The sequence below is a fragment of the Salvelinus namaycush genome, chromosome 13, assembly GCF_016432855.1.
Source record: "Salvelinus namaycush isolate Seneca chromosome 13, SaNama_1.0, whole genome shotgun sequence".
Lineage (NCBI taxonomy): Eukaryota > Metazoa > Chordata > Actinopteri > Salmoniformes > Salmonidae > Salvelinus > Salvelinus namaycush.
The window spans coordinates 3,834,166-3,855,302 of NC_052319.1; positions in this window are offsets into that span (position 1 = coordinate 3,834,166).

The following is a 21,137-nucleotide window of genomic DNA, read 5'->3' on the forward strand; positions in this document are numbered from 1 at the left end:
CCTCCTGCATGTTGATGTACTCCATGTACTCCGCCGTCCTATTGTCGGACCTTACCAACAGATGCTGGCCCTCCAACATCAGAAGAAAAAGCCTCAGCATCCGCAAAACAGTCAGTAGCTCTAGCTAATTGATATGCAGCACCCTTTGCGCTGTTGACCAAATCCCTCTTTCCGAGTAGCCCACACACAATGCTCCCCATCCCAGTAAGGATGTTTCTGTCATGATCACCCTGCGGGACACTGCCCGGCCCATAAGAACCCCCTGCAACAGCAGTCATGGTTCTCTCCAAGAAGTCAACGCCCTTAGGCACGACGGGGAAACCTTGAGCAACCAATAGCAGTGGCGAGATGCATCCCGACACGTAGCAATCCTCCAGTGCTGAAATAGATGCATCAACAGAAGTCCCAGAGGCACCACAGCTATCGTAGAGGAACCATTCCAGACAGAGCCGGAATGTGACCCTCCTCTGTTAGGACAAAAACTCCTGAGTCAAACAAGTTTTCCTCTGATTCCCTATGAACCCCAGAGACTGAATATGGGAAACCAGTGGGGCAGTGCGGAGTGAAATCTGTTCCCTCGACTCCATTATGACCAGCCAATCATCCAGATAGGTCAATACTCTGATCCCCTGGCACCGCACCGGTGCCAAAGCCACCTCCACCACCATAGAAAAGTGAGGGCGATAGAGATCAGAAACTGCTAGGCCACACCATCGAAATGAAACCACCAAAACTTTCTGTGGGGAGGATGTATAGCCACATGAAAACTCTCATCCATCAGATCTACGGACGTTAACCAATCGTTGGCACACACCGACTGCAATAGCTGGCGAGGTGTGAGCATTTGAACTTGCAAACCTTGAGGTGCTTGTTTAAAACAGTCCAGGATGGGATGCAACATTCCATTGCTCTTCGGAACTAAGAAGTACCAGCTGTACCAACCGCTCTGTAGTTCTGATATAGGGACCAAATGAAAAGCGTGCTTTTGAAGGAGAGAAGAATCCTCCTCTCTCAAGACAGGCGCTAGGACCTCAAGGACCATTGAAGAAATGACGCCACGAAAAGGAGGACGCACAGCAAACTGCAGACTGTACCCCCTCATCACCGTCCTCATCACGCATGGTGAAACTGCACATGCCCACCACTGGACGGAGCATGCTGCCAGTCTCTTATACATTATCTCCTGAAGTGATAAATTATCCCACCCTGAGATAGTTTGTTTTATTTTTTTCATATCCACCACCCTTGACAACTGTGTGTCTGAATATGGGGAAGGAACTGTGTTTATTATGCCTACACATGGACAACACCGCACTCTCAATACCCCTGAACAATATGTTTTCGTGGTACCGCCATTCTGATACACGGCCCACACCGGGTTCGGGTACTTCGGCAACCAGAAACTTGCCCCCATTGACCGAGCCACTTTGGAGAACTATAGCTACAGTAAATGCTTGGGTAGGAGGGCCCAGAGAACACACTCCCTCTCCCGGCATCCCGCTAGGGTCGCGAAGTCTGCTCCTTCCCCTGCACCGCGGAAGAATCCGTTTTCGCCCACTCTCCTTCGACCCTGCACAGTGTCTGTGCCAAAACATCCGCTGCTGTCCAGAAGCACCAAGATGGTCAAAAACCATCCTTGAAGCTGTCCCCTAGCAACCGGCCTCTGGCCTGGACTCTTTCTTTCACGCCTTGGAAACTGCTGAGCCGCCCACCGAAAAGGATTTTCATGGGAAAAGGACCTGTAGAGCTGCGCAGTTTTTGTTTTTCCTCGAAATGGGCCTGTAAGGACTCCATAGCCGAGCCAAAGAACCTTGTTGGTGAACCTGGCTCATCAAAATACATCTGCCTGTCCCTCTAAGGAATCAAATCCTAAACCTGGTCAACTTTGTCTAACTGATATGCTGTTTATTCGGGAAGCACCGTGCTAGGATTAGCCCCCTTGTAAACCTCTGGAGCTAAGTAACTCAACAGTTTTCCATCCATCAGCAGAATGCAAAGGAATCTCTCCTCATCCATACCCTCTATATTCGTGAACTCACCATAACCTGGTAGTACCAGCTTGGCTGAATGAGGGGAATCCCAGGTCGCCTTTAGCTCATCTGCGAAATATTTAAACTGAAATATTTAATGGGTAAGCAACGCTTGACCGCTGCAGGGACATGTACCTTCCCTCAAACCTCGAGGAACACCGCTACGGGGGAGAATATGGCCAATCCACCCCCAGGTGATATGCCACCTTACGACACAGCTCCAATAAAGGCACATTAAGCACTAATGGTTTACTTTCCCCAGCCAATCCAAAGTCATTCAATTTACACTTTGAAAACTCTCCAGAGCCAACCAGGGATAGTATATCATCCCCGGAATCCGGACACTGCCAAAGAAGCCGGAATGAGCCTCCCTCGGCTGGGATGACACCCCTATCAACTCCAACCACCACTTCTGCTCTCTCCCGGCATCGGACAACCCAATTTCTGAGATTGCTTCATCGGAAGACCCTTCGTCCAGCAGGCCCAATCTTTCTCACAAAGTCACATGAACTGGTCTGAGCCAAAGCCTCCTGAGCGTGTTTCCACCCCATGCAAAAAGGACAGCACTCGTGAGTATCATTCATTTTCATTGTGAAACCACAAGCCCTGGTGCACGGTCAGAGGTTCAAACTCAGCTGGTTAGCCTTTTTGAAACTTACTCTTACCACTGGCCCTTTTACTCAAGCAAGGAAGCACTGGCTACACAAGCAGAGCAGAAAGTAGTGGGTTTTTAGCTAACACAAATCCTACCCAAGCAAGGAAAGATTAGCTACACAAGCAGAGCAGAAAGTTGTTAGATTTTAGCAAACACAAAAAAACGATACCAAGACCGAAAACATCTAGGGGGATGAGTACGCTATCCCCACTAACAGACATCTAAGTCAGAGTCGAATCTTGTAGTCTTTGTGTGCTTGAAAAGTTTGCAAGTTGCAGGACACATTCTTCCTTCAGGTGAGCTGAAAAGCAATGAATAGAGGAAATGGATGCGAGCCTCGGTATTATAACCAGGAAGGCGGGGCTTCCGAGGGCGGGCTGGGTATCCATTGGCTCGTTGGGAGAGATTTTCAGTTTTTCTCAGGTGAATATGATTGGTTGTTGACTCCCCATAGTATGTTATACAGAGTGACCGACTGAAAGGGAACAAAAACAGGCATTTGTTATTGGACAAGTTCAAGTAGTAAGTCCTTGTTTCATTCTGGTTTGGGCTGTTTTCTTCTGACTTGGGCCTACTGATCACAAACCAGTGATTCCTCCCATTGTATATGTACATGTACATTTCTTGACTTTATCTAGCTCTCTATCTCTACTCTACCATGTCTCCTTTTCTCTCTCTCTCTCTCTCTCTCTTTCTCCCAACCTCCCCTGCAAGTGTCTATATCTCCTATAACTATTTCCCTTTACTCTCTTTCCTTCCTCTCTCCTTTCCTTTCCTCCTTCCCTCCTCTCCCTCCCTCCCTCCTTTTTCTCCTCCCTCCTTCACTCTCGCCCTCTTTCCTCCAGTTCCACCCCCTACCCCCCTCTCTGAGTGATTATGGTTGACGTGTCTTGGCCTATCCCCTGGGATCCTGTGCTGGTGTCATGACTGGCTTTAGATAGGATGATCTAATGGGGTCACGCTCCCAGTCAAGAGTCTATTCATAAGAATCAATAAATACGCCAGGAAAGAGGATGATAGCCAACAGACGGAGGGAAGTACGGACAGACAGATAGGCAGACCGACAGGTGAATAGACGGATGGACGGACAGCGGACAAACAGTTGGACACAGACAGATAGGCAGTAGGTCAGAGAGACAGAGAGCCAAACACAGACAGCCAAACAGACAGACATATTCCCTGTGTATGTGTCCTAAAATCAGACGTCAGAACACTGGATTGTCCTCTTTAGAGTGTAATTTTGACATCTCTGACTGTGTGTCCCCCCCAACATAGTGGAGTGTCCACAAACATGTACAGTAAAATAGTTTAGTCTTCTTTGTTACATACCGGCTCAGCTGAGTGTGTGTATGTGTAAGTATGTGTATGCATGCGTGTGTGTATACTAATTCTGGGTTTCAGAGGGACAGTGAAATAAGTCAGGCCCAGCTGATGTGTGTTTACACCACCCAACCCCAAAGGAGGCTGGGTAATTGAGCATGAGCTGAGCAGCCATATAAAATATGTTTTACTGCGTGATAAAAAACGCTACATCACCGCGCTGCCATGCGCCGGCTAGTGTTACTCACACACACATGCACACACGCATGCACACACACATACAATGCTTGATGGGACGTGTCCTGACCTAAAGCGAATTGGTGCTGATGGGTGCTGCTAAGTACGTCTCCTATCACAGAAATAAATAATTGACCAAACACACACACATGCAGTGTAAAGCTGAAGCGCTGTCGTACAGTGGGAGCCCAGTTAGCCAGAGGATATTCTGATGTGAAGCATATGATGTTTCTTAATAAGTAGGCATGAAAGCAATCTGTTTCAATATCAGACACTTTGCAGAAAGGAATGTCAGGATCACAGGAGGTGAGGGCTGCACCCCACCCCTCCAATCCATGTACACTAGGGATGTGTCATACTCGTATTCGTAATCATATCAGTAAATTGACAGTTGATAGTCAGATCGGATCGAATGATACTCTTGATGGGAGAAAAAATAAGTATTTTAATATGCCTAAATAGATGTTGGTATAAAACCTCCCTGCATGTTACTCTGCAGATTAGGAGCAATGCACGGAGGGGTGGGTGATGTGATTTATCATAGTAGCAGGCAGCAGTAATCTAAATGATTGGGTAAAATGACGAAGCAAGTGGACAGAGAAATACACCTTCACTCTATCCAATCAGAGCAGCAGCATCAACGTACAGTCCACCCTTCACTTTACAGACAGGTAAACTAGCCAGTTGAGTTATTTAGACCATGCACATTACTGACTCACAGACACTACATTATGGTTTAGAAACTCTGTGACTGAGTGAAATGCGAAAGATGCTTGCTGGCATCCGAAAATATATTTTTTTCCAATCACAGATAATGACAAAAATTGTACTTGGATCATTATCATATCCAGAAATTTGCCCATATCTGATATGACACTCGTTTTGTTTGACTACTCATCACATCCCTAATGCGCACGCACGCACGCACGCACGCACGCACGCACGCACGCACGCACGCACGCACGCACGCACGCACGCACGCACGCACGCACGCACGCACACACACACACACACACACACACACACACACACACACACACACACACACACACACACACACATCAAATCAAATATATTTAAAAAGCCCTTCTTACAATAGCTGATATCTCAAAGTGCTGTTCAGAAACCCAGCCTAAAACCCCAAACAGCAAGCAATGCAGGTGTAGAAGCACGGTGGCTAGGAAAAACTCCCTAGGCCAGAACTTAGGAAGAAACCTAGAGAGGAACCAGGCTATGAGGGGTGGCCAGTCCTCTTCTGGCTGTGCCGGGTGGAGATTATAACAGAACATGGCCAAGATGTTCAAATGTTCATAGATGACCAGTAAAGTAAAATAATAATAATCACAGTGGTTGTCGAGGGTGCAACAGGTCAGCACCTCAGGAGTAAATGTCAGTTGGCTTTTCATAGCCAATCATTCAGAGTATTTATACCGCTCTCTCTCTCTCACACACTCACACACACACACACACACACACACACACACACACACACACACACACACACACACACACACACACACACACACACACACACACACACACACACACACACACACACACACACACACACACACTATATGGATGCATGTACGCCCACACACGCACACACACCTGTCACATAAATAACTTTACATTACTTGATTAAAATATAACAACAGGGATGATTATGAAAACAATAGGTGTTGGAGAGGAAAGACGATGGGCTTGGATAAAGATCCCTTTGGAAGGAGCCATAGGTTTGTTTATCCAGAAATGTGTCTACTATGTATATGTGTGTACTGCACAGGGAAGTGTATGTCTCTGTGTGTGTGTCTATGTGTGTATTTGTTTCTGTGTGTGTGAACGTGCGTGTGCATGCGTGTTGATTATATCCCTGAGGTGCTCTCAGTTGCTCTGCTCTGTTGTGCTCTTTAATGTACCCATGTAATGGTGTAATGAAAATTCATGATGAGAGCATGTTAACTGCATTATCCAGTCTCCAGAGGACCACTACATGAATAATATATTTTTTTAAATGAGGGAAACTCATTTTGATGCCTAATTATTTCTGGCCTTGACAACCTGGTAGCAGCTCGGCCAGTGAGTGTGTATGTGTGATTGGTTGTGTGTCTGTTTGTGGGTGTCGGTGTGTGGTGTGTGGTGTGTAGGTCACCAGCTTTACTAAGTAGCTCATCGGTAACAAGGCCTTTCAATACAAGCCGTAATGAGAACATCCACATCCACGTTAGCGGAGACTGCATTCACGGTCAATGCTGCATATGTCGGCTCAATCGGAAATTACCTTTACATTTATATCTATTTCTAGCTAACGTTTAGACGAACAACCAATGTTAAACTAACTAGTTATTGTTCATTTAGAATTTGTCAATTCGTTTCAAAATACTGAATTGATGATCTATCAGGCTAGCCAGCTAATAAGAAATGTTGAAAATCATATTTTTCAATGAATCTGTTTTCTTTTAGGGACTAAACAGGGCAAGTAACTTGTTTGCAGGACAAAACACTCTTTCTCGACTGGTGAAATTGTAACATTGTAACATTATTGTAACACATTGTAACATTATTTGATTAAAAACGTTACAAATACAGGTAGCTGTTTTCTGCTTCATGTAGGCTTGCTTGCGAGCTAAGTCATTTGTTGTGCATCCTTAGCAACATTTGAGCCCTTGTGAAGAAAAACCGTATATGTGACCGACCGGCTTGATTCGGTCTAATGTAGCAAAATCTGAAATTGTGTTTTTTACATTGGATAAAAGTATAGACGCAGAGCTAGAAAATGGTATATCATACACTACAGTTGAGGAACAATGGGAAAGTAATTCTGCTTTGAAAGTTGATAAACTTGTAAACTCACATTTGAGAAAATGGCCCTTGAATGTTTTGGTAAACCTACTGGAGAGCTCTTCTTGGTCTGCACCCATTCAGCATCGTTCACACCCTCTTTTTAAGGATTCACATGTGAGGCCATGTACTAAACAACCAAAGATTTCAAGACTAAAGGCTGGTTTATAGTATGGGTGTGTTTGAAAATTCCATCTGGAGTGCCAGAGTGCGCTCAGAGTGCGTTTGTAAATTCAGAGCGTTTCGCTCTCGGAGCGTTCAGAGCGCACACTGGACGCTCTAGCCGAGGAGTAGGGTTGATCCGAGCATTCTGACCTAACAACAGCAGTCAACTACCCAAGTTAACTGGCTAACTTGCTAGCTACTTCCAGACACAAATGAACAGCTCCCCCTGACCATTTTACTCACCCTAGCTGAGCTGGTTAGGCTGTTTTTGATATCCAGAGTGTTGGTGACTGTAACTATGCTGCTTTTTGACGAGAGTGCGAGAGTGCGCTGAAATCAGAGTAGATAGCCAGAGCGAACTTACGAACGCACCCTACGTCTAACGACAGTTGTCGCAGTGATGTCATTCTATTGAAATGGTTACTTGCATATTGGAGTCTTTTGTTTAGACATGTAGCTAGCTAGCTAAACAATGTACCATAATCCCAACTCATAACCTTACTACCATGCATGAATCGGCAGATAGTTAACCAACCAGGTTCAATGTTAGCTAGCTAGCTAATATTTGGCTATAACTAGCAATGCAAAAGGCTCTGAGGTACGAATAATATTACTAGACAGATCATACACGTAATGTTAGTTGTAATTCTACTATGTGACAACGTTAAAAAAAGCGTGTTAGAAAGGATTACCTACACATACTGACCAGCTCATGTTATAAACAGAAGCGTCTACATGGCAGACCAATCTGAACTCATCTCTCGGCATGTCCAGCCAATACATTATCTCAGCCAATCATGGCTACCGGGAAGTTTCCTGTCGTTTTCCGTGGCTAAACCAACTAGGCTCATAATTTAACAGTTGTATTTGTATTTACAGATGGCATACAAGTATGTTATTAAGGCACATGAAAGTTCACATGTTCCAGAAGGCATTTCTGCCAAAAAACTAATTTAGATTTTTTTTTCAAGTTTACGTTCAAACGGCTCTCCTGTGAAGTATTGACGTGTGACATACGCCTAGGTTCCTGAAACGAGTCACGTGACATTTTAGATATTTTTTTTATAAACATCAAACATCTGTATTTGATATCCTCTCTGGAGGGCAGGTGGCAGCAGGAGGAGGTAGGGAACTGGTCTGTCTGCCCAATATAAAGGATCAAAACTGGCGGAGGAATAAAAATAGCATGAATAGGAAAGTATACCAGTTTCATTTGAGGACCAGGATGTTGACAACTGTGCCATACAGATTGCAAAATAGTTGGGAAGAGATTTTTGATGTACCGATTCCATGGTAAAGGGTGTATGAGTTGATATATAAAACAACGCAAGATTCAAGACTTCGTGCTTTTCAGCTAAAATGTTTATATAGAATTATTGCCACCAACAAAATGTTGAATATTTGGGGCATAAAATCATCAAAGCTCTGCAGATTTTGTTGTGAGGATACAGAATCAATAAACCATTTATTTTGGTATTGCCCTCAGGTAGCCTGTTTCTGGTCTCAGGTTTAGGAATGGCTGACTAAAATTGACACTAGAAAAAGTACTGTTAGGAGATCTGGAGTGAACGGGTCAGTCAATTACTAATATACTAATACTCTTAGTAAAAGTATTTATCTTCAACTCGCAATCTGTGGATTCTATTTGATTGGATATATTGAAATTGTACGTTAAACATCACAGCATAGTTGAAAGATATGTGTTGTGTAGAAACCTGAAGTGGGTGACCAGCAGAGATAGATGGGATGGGCTGAGAGAAGCTGAGGGTTGGTATGTGGAATTGGAGACTAGTGGGAGTGGAGTTTCTGTGTGGGAGATAGAATGATGGTCAAAGATAAAAGTCAAAATAAAACATAATAAAAAGTACATTTGAATGACACTAAGAGGCAGTGTTTTTACAACTAATGCCGGTTTGCCTGAGGCTGATGCTGTGTAGGTGTTTGTACACATGCATATACACACACTCTCATTCATATAAACACATACAAGAACACACACATAAATGTAATAGTGCCAGACATGCACACAAACATATACAGTTGACATTGCTGTTATGATTTCAGTTGTCCTCGATGTCCTTTGTGTTATGGAGCTGTCTCAGAATAGGTGTCCATCTATACAGAGTTTGTCCACAATGATAAAGGCACGCATACCATTCTCCCTTTGTTGTATTTGTACCGGATACAGTCTCTTACGACGTTTGTTTATCTCCCTATGAAATTGATGATTAAGACCGAATTTGGTCCCTTTAAGCTCCCTTCCCCTGCTTTTGATCAGCTCCTTTTGCTGGTAGTGTTCAAATTTTGCGATGATTGGTCAGGGACCCTTGGTCTTGTCGCTCCGAGCTCCAAGTCTGTGTACTCGGTGGAAAGCCACCTTTTTTACAGTCTCTATAGGAAGTTTCAAGGTGGATTACAATGACACACACAGTTATTGACCCACCTCGTTCCTTTCTTTTAGCATGTGCACATAGTGAGTACACCATAATGCTTTTGGGATAACTTTACATACACTTAGGTTGGAGTCATTAAAACTCGTTTTTCAACCACTCCATAAATGTCTTGTTAACAAACTATAGTTTTGGCAAATTGGTTAGGACATCTACTTCGTGCATGACAGAAGTCATTTTTCCAACAATTGTTTACAGACAGATTATTTCACTTATAATTCACTGTATCACAACTCTAGTGGGTCTGAAGTTTACATACACTAAGTTGACTGTGTCTTTAAACAGCTTGGAAAATTCCAGAAAATGATGTCATGGCTTTAGAAACTTCTGATAGGCTAATTGACATCATTTGAGTCAATTGGAGGTCTACTTGTGAATGTATTTCAAGGCCTAGCTTCAAACTCAGTGCCTCTTTGCTTGACATCATGGGAAAATCAAAATAAATCACCCAAGACTTCAGATTAAAATTGTAGACCTCCACAAGTCTGGTTCATCTTTGGGAGCAATTTCCAAACGCCTGAAGGTACCACGCTCATCTGTACAAACAACAGTACGCAATTATAAACACCATGGGACCATGCAGCCGTCATACAGCTCAAGAAGGAGACGCGTTCTGTCTCCTAGAGATGAACAGACTTTGGTGCGAAAAGTGCAAATCAATCACAGAACAACAGCAAAGGACCCTGTGAAGATGCTGGAGGAAACAGGTACAAAAGTATCTATATTCCCAGTAAAACGAGTCCTATATCGACATAACCTGAAAGGCCGCTCAGCAAGGAAGAAGCTACTGCTCCAAAACCGCCATAAAAAAGCAAGACTACAGTTTGCAACTGCACATTGGGACAAAGATCGTACTTTTTGGAGAAATGTCCTCTGGTCTGATGAAACAAAAATAGAACTGTTTGGCCATAATGACCATCGTTATGTTTGGAGGTAAAAGGGGGAAGCTTGCAAGCCGAAGAACACCATCCCAACCGTGAAGCACGGGGGTGGCAGCATCATGTTGTGGGGGTGCTTTGCTGCAGGAGGGACTGGTGCACTTCACAAAATAGATGTCATCATGAGGAGAGAAATGATGTGTATATATTGAAGCAACATCTCAAGACATCAGTCAGGAAGATAAACTTGGTCGCAAATGGGTCTTCCAAATGGAAAATGACCCCAAGCATACTTCCAAAGTTGTGGAAAAATGGCTTAAGGACAACAAAGTCAAGGTATTGGAGTGGCCATCACAAAGCCCCAAAGACCTCAATCCTACAGAAAATGTGTGGGCATAACTGAAAAAGCGTGTGCGAGCAAGGAGGCATACAAACCTGACTCAGTTACACCAGCTCTGTCAGTAGTAATGGGCCAAAATTCACCCAACTTATTGTGGGAAGCTTGTGGATGGCTACTCAAAACGTTTTACCCAAGTTAAACAATTTAAAAGCAATGCTACCAAATACTAATTGAGTGTATTTAAACTTCTGACCCATTGGGAATGTGATGAAAGCAGTAAAAGCTGAAATAAATAATTATCTCTACTGTTATTCTGACATTTCACATTCTTAAAATAAAGTGGTGATCCTAACTGACCTAAGACAGGGACTTTTGACTAGGATTAAATGTCAGGAATTGTGAAACTGAGTTTATATTTATTTGGCTAAGGTGTATGTAAACGTACAACTTCAACTGCACATATGGACGACTGATGTCAGATCGGAATGGATTAAGATACAATAAAATAGTATAGAAAACAGTATATATATATCAGATGAGTAATGCAAGATATGTACACTTTATTAAGTGAATGAGATACTGTAGAATAGTATAGAAAACAGTATATACATATGAGATGAGTAAAGACATGTAAACATTACTAAGTGAATGAGATACCGTAGAAAAGTATAGAAAACAGTATACACATACAGTATCAGATTAGTAATGCCAGATATGTAAACGTTAAGTGACTAAGATAACGTAGAATAGTATATAATAGAGTATATACATATGAGATGAGTAATGCCAGATATGTAAACATTACTAAAGTGACCAGTGTTCCCTAGTCTATGCCTATAGGCAGCAGCCTCTAATGTGCTAGTGATGGCTGTTTAACAGTCTGATGGCCTTGAGATAGAAGCTGTTTTTCAGTCTCTCGTTTCCAGCTTTGATGCACCTGTACTAACCTCGCCTTCTGGATGATGGTGGGGTGAACAGGCAGTGGCTCGGGTGGTTGATGTCCTTGATGATATTTTTGGCCTTCCTGTGACAGTCGGGTGCTGTATGTGTCCTGTAGGGTGGGTAGTTTGCCCCCGGTAATGCGTTGGGCAGACTGCACCACCCTCTGGAGAGCTTTGCGGTTGTGGGTGGTGCAGTTGCCATACCAGGCGGTGAAACAGCCCAACAGGATGCTCTCAATTGTGCATCTGTAAAAGTTTGTGAGGGTTTTAGGTGTTAAGCCACATTTCTTGAGCCTCCTGAGGTTAACTTCTTATGGCTGCAGGGGCAGTATTGAGTAGCTTGGATAAAAGGTGCCCATTTCAAACGGCCTCGTACTCAATTCTTGCTCGTACAATATGCATATTATTATTACTATTGGATAGAAAACACTCTCAAGTTTCTAAAACCGTTTGAATTATATCTGTGAGTAAAACAGAACTCATTTTGCAGCAAACTTCCTGTCAGAAAGTGAAAAATCTGAAATCGAGGCTCTGTTCCAGGGCCTCCCTAATCGTTTGCTTGAAATCTATTAGTATACATGCACTTCATACGCCTTCCACTAGATGTCAATAGGCTGTGAGAGGTGAAATGGGGTCTCTAGCTCTTTCTATGGTCAAAAGAGAGAGCTTGGAATGACAGGACCCCAATTTCCTTTGCTCAGGAAGACGCGGAAAGGACTTTCGCATTGGCTTCTGAAAAGCCCTTTGTTATAGACGGCAAATATCTCCGGCTTTGATTTTATTTGATAAATGTGACAATATCATCGTAAAGTATATTTTTTCAATATAGTTTAATCAGATTATTGAAATTTTTTCGGGAGTTTTGGCGTGTTCCGTTCTCTGCGTTTGTTGACGATGGACAGGTTCGCGCCACTTGGCAAGTTTTGCTTGCAAATTCGAGAGGGAAAAAGGACATTTTAAATCCAAACAACAATTGTTCTGGACAAAGGACCACTTGTACAAGATTCTGATGGAAGCTCAACCAAAGTAGGACCCATTTATGATGTTATTTCCTATTTCTGTCGAAAATGTGTTGTTGTGTTTTCCGCCTTGAGTTTTGGCGCTGTGTCGCTATAACGTAAGCTGTATGTCGTAATTAAGTTATTTTTAGAATTCTAACACAGCGATTGCATTAAGAACTAGTGTATCTATCATTTGCTGTACAACAAGTATTTTTTAGTACGTTTATGATTAGTTATTTGGTCAGAATAGGTGAGTGTCAGAAATATATCCGGACATTCTGGGAAAAAGATGCTAAGTTTTCAGAATGTATAACCACGGATTTCAGCTCTAAATATGCACATTTTCGAACAAAACATAGGTGTATTGTATAACCTGATGTTATAGGACTGTCATCTGATGAAGTTTGTCCAGGTTAGTGAAAAATTATATATCTCTTGCTGTTTTCTTGCGATCGCTAACTTTTGCTGCTGATAAATGGGTTGTGTTTTTGGCTATTGTGGTAAGCTAATATAATGCTATATTGTGTTTTCGCTGTAAAACACTTAAAGAATCGGAAATATTGGCTGGATTCACAAGATGTTTGTCTTTCATTTGCTGTACACCATGTATTTTTCATAAATGTTTTATGATGAGTATTTAGGTATTTCAATTTGGTCTCTGTAATTGTTCTAGCTGCTTCGGTGCTATTTCCAATTGTAGCTGCAATGTAAAACTATGATTTATACCTCAAATATGCAAATTTTTCGAACAAAACATAGATTTATTGTATAACATGTTATAAGACTGTGTCACGTTCCTGACCTGTTTTCTGTTGTTTTGTATGTGTTTAATTGGTCAGGGCGTGAGTTGGGGTGGGTAGTCTATGTTATGTGTTTTCTATGTTGGGTTAATGGTTTGCCTGGTATGGTTCTCAATTACAGGCAGGTGTGTGTCGTTTCCTCTGATTGAGAGCCATATTAAGGTAGGTTGTTCTCACTGTTTGTTTGTGGGTGATTGTTCCTGTGTCTGTGTTTACCACATGGGACTGTTTCGTTTGTTCGTTCATTTTAGGTAGTCTGTTCCTGTTCGTGCATTCTTCGTCTATATTATGTATTCCTCACCTGCTGCGCCTTGGTCCGTTCATTCACCACAAGACGAGCGTTACAGAATCACCCACCAACAAAGGATCAAGCAGCGGTGTAACGGGAGAGAGAGACAGCGCACGAAGGAGGAATGGACATGGGAGGATGTTTTGGACGGCAAGGGTTGCTACACATGGGAGGAGATCCTGGCTGGAAAGGATCGCCTCCCATGGGAACAGCTGGAGGCAGCTCGGAGAGCGGAGGCAACCGGAGAGAGGAACCGGCGTTATGAGGGGACGCGTCTAGCACGGAAGCCCGAGAGGCTCACCCCAAAATTTTTTTGGGGGGGCTAAAGGGTAGTGTGGCGAGGGCAGGTAGGAAACCTGCGCCCACTTCCCATGCTTACCGTGGAGAGCGAGAGTACGGGCAGACACCGTGTTACGCATTAGAGCGCATGGTGTCTCCTGTACGTGTTCATAGCCCGGTGCGGGTTATTCCACCTCCCCGCACTAGCCGGGCTAGATTGAGCATTGAGCCAAGTGCCATGAAGCCGGCTCTACATATCTGGCCTCCAGTACGTCTCCTCGGGCCGGTGTACATGGCATCAGCCTTACGCATGGTGTCCCCGGTTCGCCAACACAGCCCAGTGCGGGTTATTCCACCTCCCCGCACTGGACGGGCTACGGGGAGCATGCAACCAGGTAAGGTTGGGCAGGCTCAGTGCTCAAGGGAGCCAGTACGCCTGCACGGTGCGGTATATCCGGCGCCACCTTCCCGCCCCAGCCCAGTACCTCCAGTTCCAGCACCCCGCACTCGCCTTATGGTGCGTGGCCCCAGCCCAGTACCACCAGTGCCTACACCACGCACCAGGCTTCCAGTGCGTCTCCAGGGCCCTGTTCCTCCTCCACGCACTCTCCCTGTGGTGCGTGTCTCCAGCCCAGTACCACCAGTTCCGGCACCACGCACCAAGCCTCCTGTGCGTCTCCAGAGCCCTGTACGCACTGTTCCTTCTCCCCGCACTCGCCTTGAGGTGCGTGCCCCCAGCCCGGTACCACCAGTGCCGGTACCACGCACCAGGCCTATAGTGCGCATCGAGAGTCCAGTGTGCCCTGTTCCTGCTCCCCGCACTAGCCTTGAGGTGCGTGTCTCCAGTCCGGTACCACCAGTTCCGGCACCACGCACCAGGCCTACTGTGCGCCTCAGCGGGTCAGAGTCGTCCGTCTGCCCAACGCCGCCTGCACTGCTCGTCTGTCCAGCGCCGTCTGAGCTGCCTGCCTGCCCAGTGCCGTCTGAACTGCCTGCACTGCTCGTCTGCTCAACGCCGCCTGCACTGCTCGTCTGTCCAGCGCCGTCTGAGCTGCCTGCACTGCCTGCCTGCCCAGCACCATCTGAGCCATCCGTCTGCCCAGCGCCGTCTGAGCCATCCGTCTGCCCAGCGCCGTCTGAGCCATCTGTCTGCCCAGCGCCGTCTGAGCCATCCGTCTGCCCAGCGCCGTCTGAGCCATCCGTCTGCCCAGCGCCGTCTGAGCCATCTGTCTGCCCAGCGCCATCTGAGCCATCTGTCTGCCCAGCGCCATCTGAGCCATCTGTCTGCCCAGCGCCATCTGAGCCATCCGTCTGCCACGAGCCATTAGAGCCATCCGTCTGCCACGAGCCATTAGAGCCGCCCGTCTGTCCCGAGCCATTAGAGCCGTCCGTCAGTCAGGAGCTGCCAGAGCCGTCCGTCAGTCAGGAGCTGCCAGAGCCGTCCGTCAGTCAGGAGCTGCCAGAGCCGTCAGCCAGTCAGGAGCTGCCAGAGCCGCCAGCCAGTCAGGAGCTGCCAGAGCCGCCAGCCAGTCAGGAGCTGCCAGAGCCGCCAGCCAGTCAGGAGCTGCCAGAGCCGCCAGCCAGTCAGGAGCTGCCAGAGCCGCCAGCCAGTCAGGAGCTGCCAGAGCCGCCAGCCAGTCAGGAGCTGCCAGAGCTGCCCTACAGTCATGAGCTGCCCTACAGTCATGAGCTGCCCTCCAGTCATGAGCTGCCCTACAGTCATGAGCTGCCCTACAGTCATGAGCTGCCCTACAGTCATGAGCTGCCCTCCAGTCATGAGCTGCCCTCCAGTCATGAGCTGCCCTCCAGTCATGAGCTGCCCTCCAGTCATGAGCTGCCCTCCAGTCATGAGCTGCCACCCAGTCCGGAGCTGCCACCCAGTCCGGAGCTGCCACCCAGTCCGGAGCTGCCACTCAGTCCGGAGCTGCCATTCAGTCCGGAGCTGCCATTCAGTCCGGAGCTGCCATTCAGTCCGGAGCTGCCATTCAGTCCGGAGCTGCCATTCAGTCCGGAGCTGCCATTCGTCCTGAGCTACCTCTCTGTCCTGAGCTACCCCTCTGTCCTGAGCTACCCCTCTGTCCTGAGCTACCCCTCTGTCCTGAGCTACCTCTCTGTCCTGAGCTACCTCTCTGTCCTGAGCTACCTCTCTGTCCTGAGCTACCTCTCTGTCCTGAGCTACCTCTCTGTCCTGAGCTACCTCCTGAATCATGTGGGGGCCTTGGGGAGGATTCTTAGGCCAAGGTCGTGGACGAGGGTCGCCACTCAAAGGACGCTAAGGAGGGGGACAAAGACAGTGGTGGAGTGGTGTCCTCGTCCACCGCCGGAGCCGCCACCGCGGACAGATGCCCACCCAGACCCTCCCCTTGAGTTTTAGGGGTGCGCCCGGAGTTCGCACCTTGAGGGGGGGGGGGTTCTGTCACGTTCCTGACCTGTTTTCTGTTGTTTTGTATGTGTTTAATTGGTCAGGGCGTGAGTTGGGGTGGGTAGTCTATGTTATGTGTTTTCTATGTTGGGTTAATGGTTTGCCTGGTATGGTTCTCAATTAGAGGCAGGTGTGTGTCGTTTCCTCTGATTGAGAGCCATATTAAGGTAGGTTGTTCTCACTGTTTGTTTGTGGGTGATTGTTCCTGTGTCTGTGTTTACCACATGGGACTGTTTCGTTTGTTCGTTCATTTTAGGTAGTCTGTTCCTGTTCGTGCGTTCTTCGTCTATATTATGTATTCCTCACCTGCTGCGCCTTGGTCCGTTCATTCACCACAAGACGAGCGTTACAGACTGTCATCTGATGAAGTTGTTTCTTGGTTAGTTTGGTTGGTTCTTGGTTAGTTTGGTTGGTTTTGTGCATGCTACCTGTGCTGTGAAAAATGTCTGTGCTTTTTTCTATTTGGTGGTGAGCTAACATAAATATACGTGGTGTTTTCGCTGTAAAACATTTAAAAAATCGGACATGTTGGCTGGATTCACAAGATGTTTATCTTTCATTTGCTGTATTGGACTTGTTAATGTGTGAAAGTTAAATATTTCAAAAACATATTTTTTGAATTTCGCGCCCTGCACTCGGACGGGCTGTTGTCATATTGAGCCCGACACCGGCCTGCAGCCATAAAAGGTTAAAGTCCACAATCATCTCCTTTGTTTTGTTGATGTTGAGGGAGAGGTTGTTATCCAGGCACCTACTACTGTTGTGTCGTCTGCAAACTTGATGATTGAGTGGGAGGCGTGCTTGGCCACACACTCATGGGTGAAGAGGGAGTACAGGAGGGGGCTGAGCACACACCCTTGTGGGGCCCCAATGTTGAGGATCAGCGAAGTGGAGGTGATGTTTTCTACCTTCAACACCTGGGGACTGCCCGTCAGGAAGCCCAGGACCCAGTTGCACAGGGCAGGGTTCAGACTCAGGGCCTCGCGCTTAATGATGAGCTTGGAGGGTACTATGGTGTTGAATGCTGAGCAATAGTCAATAAACAGCATTCTTACATAGGTATTCCTCTTGTCCAAATGGGATATGGCAGTGTGCAGAGTGATGGCGATTGCATCGTCTGTGGATCTATTGGGGCGGTAAGCAAATTGAAGTTTGTCTAGGGTGGCAGATAAGGTAGAGGTAGGTGCTATTGGTTTAGCATCCCCATTGGCTTTGCAAGTGTTGACAGGATATTCTTCGCTGCAGGCCGGCTCTCCCGGCACCATCACATGAGCCTGAAGCCACAGACTGGCCAATCTCATTAAAAATGTTTTATTCAAAGGCACTAATAATTCATTTTTAGTTTCATTTGTTTTTAATTCTATGTAAGTCGCAGCCTATATGCGCAAGTAATAGACATTAACGATTTAATTCAACAGCATGTTGTTTAAATATGGAGCGCTCTATGTCCCTACCAGCCTATTTTGTCACACTCGCAAATGCTTCACAACGTATTTATTTGTAGGCTATAGCCTTGAAATAATTGAAATAATATAGCCTTAATAATTCAGGCTCCCTATCTGGCTCCTGACCTATTTGGAGTGTTTATATGCTGTTTAATATGTAGCCTATTCAAAATAATGTTAGCTTCTTAAATTCACCGTTTCATGTTTATTCAAATAACTTTTCATAAAAATCCATATGGTTTGGTTTCAACACTACAAACCATTGGTAGGTCCAGGTAGTCAGAAAAATAGATGGGTGTTGGTTAAATTGTGATTTTAATGAATGGAGCGATTTTGGAGCAGGAGTTTTTTTCCCTGTGAGTGCAGAGTGGTTTTTAGCAGAGTTGTAGGAAAGGACATGGACGCTGTGAGCAAGCTGGATTTCCAACCACTCAGCTCCGCTCACATGCTCCGCAGCTAACATGATCGCTTCAAACTGAAGCTGAAAAGATAGCAAACTAGCTGGACTTCGTTTCGTTTTTACTTGATTTCTATTGATATTTCTTTGTATTTATCATGATTTTTACTGGCTGAGAAAATCTGCCTGCCTGTCTGTCTCATCCCGACTCACAACACGTTCATTACTATGCGACAGCTGGAGATCTAATTTGAATATTTAAAGAATGTTGCAAATGTCGGAGAGACAGACAGCAAGGTTTATGCAAATCTCCGCTGTTGAAAACGAAATGTTAGTCTTAAAGAAATGTGAGATAATGTCTAGATGCTTTTTATAGTTGAGATCAAGTATATAAATTGCCTGACTGGGCTGATGAGACAGTGGATTGTGCAGTCAGATGGAAAATAGTAAATAGGCATTTTAACGTCATAGATTTAGCAGGTGGTAACTTATCGAGTAGACACCGGCTGGAATGTGGTTTTCACCAATCAGCATTCAGGATAAGACCCACCCGTTGTATAATTATGTAACAATGCACTGGGCATGTTATGATGATGGTTCAAGATAATCTGATACTTGTTATAAAGGAAATGCATTGAAGTATCAAATTACCAATTAAAAGTAAACCTGTGACAGCTTAATCAAGTTTATGAATATGTAAAAGTGCACAGTGATGCCACATTGAAGTGCAGAAACAAAACATGCACTGATTCCCACACATTGACACACCCTGTCATTTATTTACACACACAGGGAAGGAGTAAACAATTAGTCAGGAACAGCAACCGTGTGATATTGACTTGGGTTTCAGCATGTGGTCCTCTTGCCTCCTTTTATTGTGTCACGCCCTGATCTGTTTCACCTGTCCTTGTGCTTGTCTCCACCCCTCCAGGGGTCGCTTATTATCTCCGGTGTATTTATTCCTGTGTTTCCTGTCTCTCTGTGCCAGTTCGTCTTGTTTTGCCAAGTCAACCAGCGGTTTTTCATAGCTCCTTTTTCCCAGTCTCTGTTTTTCCCTAGCCCTCCTGGTTTTGACCCTTGCCTGTCCTGACGCCGAACCTGCCTGCCTGACCACGAGCCTGCCTATCCCCTTGTACTGTTTGGACTCGGACCTGTTCACTGAACCCCTGCCTGTCCTGACCTCGAGCCTGCCTATCGCCTGGCACTGTTTGGACTCTGACCTGGTTTATGAACTCTCGCCTGTCCCCGACCTGCCTTTCGCCTTCCCCTTTTGTCATAATACATATCGGAGCTCAACCACCTGCCTCCTGTGTCTGCATTTGGGTCTCGCCTTGTGCCCTTATATATTGAGTAACTCCTGTTTATAATTTGATAAAATAGGTTAATGACATGCTATTTCAAATGTCTTGTTATGTGTACAAGTGGTGTGTGCTGCCGAATTGACATCTAACACAATATTGTTATTCTATTCCTACTATTCCCATAGATCTGTCCATTCTGAGTCAACATAGAACCATGACCCTGCTTGGCCTGTTCTACTACTGACCAGCTGCTTTTGGACCCTACTGTAACTCCCCACTAGTCAAGCTCCATATAGCAGCATTTCCCAAACTCGGTCCTGGGGTCCCCAAGGGGTGGCCATTTTGTGGATTTTCCCTACCACGACCACACAGCTGATTCAAAAAATCAATTCATAATCAAGCTTTGATCATTTTAATCAGCTGTGTAATGCTAGAAAAAAGTGTGCACCCCTTGAGGTCCCCAGATTCGAGTTTTCGGAAACGCTGACCTATAGAACATGGTAAGGTGTCAGTAGTGTGGTTTAGCATATAACTTTATGGAATGCCTTTCTCACGTGCTAAGGGTGGGCACAGTCAGACAATATGGATTCTGCTTTCCTCACCACTTGTCTGTTGTACAGCAGAGTAGTTTGTCTGACCTGTACAATAGACAAGTGGTGAAGGCAGAATCCACCATGAGTTCCAGATGCTATCCTCTGGCTCCAGGTTTAGATCCCCCACTGTCAAGACCAACCGGTACAAACACTTCTTTACCCCTATGACGGGGCCATTGCCCGTTTAATACAGGGAAGAGAAGGAGGTAGGCTAGTCTGTAACTGGTATTGTTGTCCTTGGTTGTCATACGATGGGTACAATGAGGATGATGATGCTAATATGAAGGGAGGTTGATGATGGTGAGGATGACATTGCTGTAGATGATTTTGGTCAGCATATTTTTTATGATGATGTTGACGTGCACAGTGTACTTTACTTGTTATGTAACTTTGTACTATTGCTATACTTTTGTGCTGTGGCTAATGTTCATCATAAGCTTTGTGCATATTTACATTGATGGCTGTCAGCACATGACAGATGTACTAGCCCATTGTTATTCAGTACCATTGTGTATGTGGATTTTGTGTTTCTGGGGGGCAGTATTGAGTAGCTTGGATGAATAAGGTGCCCAGAGTAAACTGCCTGCTACTCAGGCCCAGAAGATATGCATATTATTAGTAGATTTGGATAGAAAACACTCTGAAGTTTCTAAAACTGTTTGAATGATGTCTGTGAGTATAACAGAACTCATATGGCAGGCAAAAACCTGAGAAAAAATACAACCAGGAAGTGGAACATCTGAGGTTTGTAGG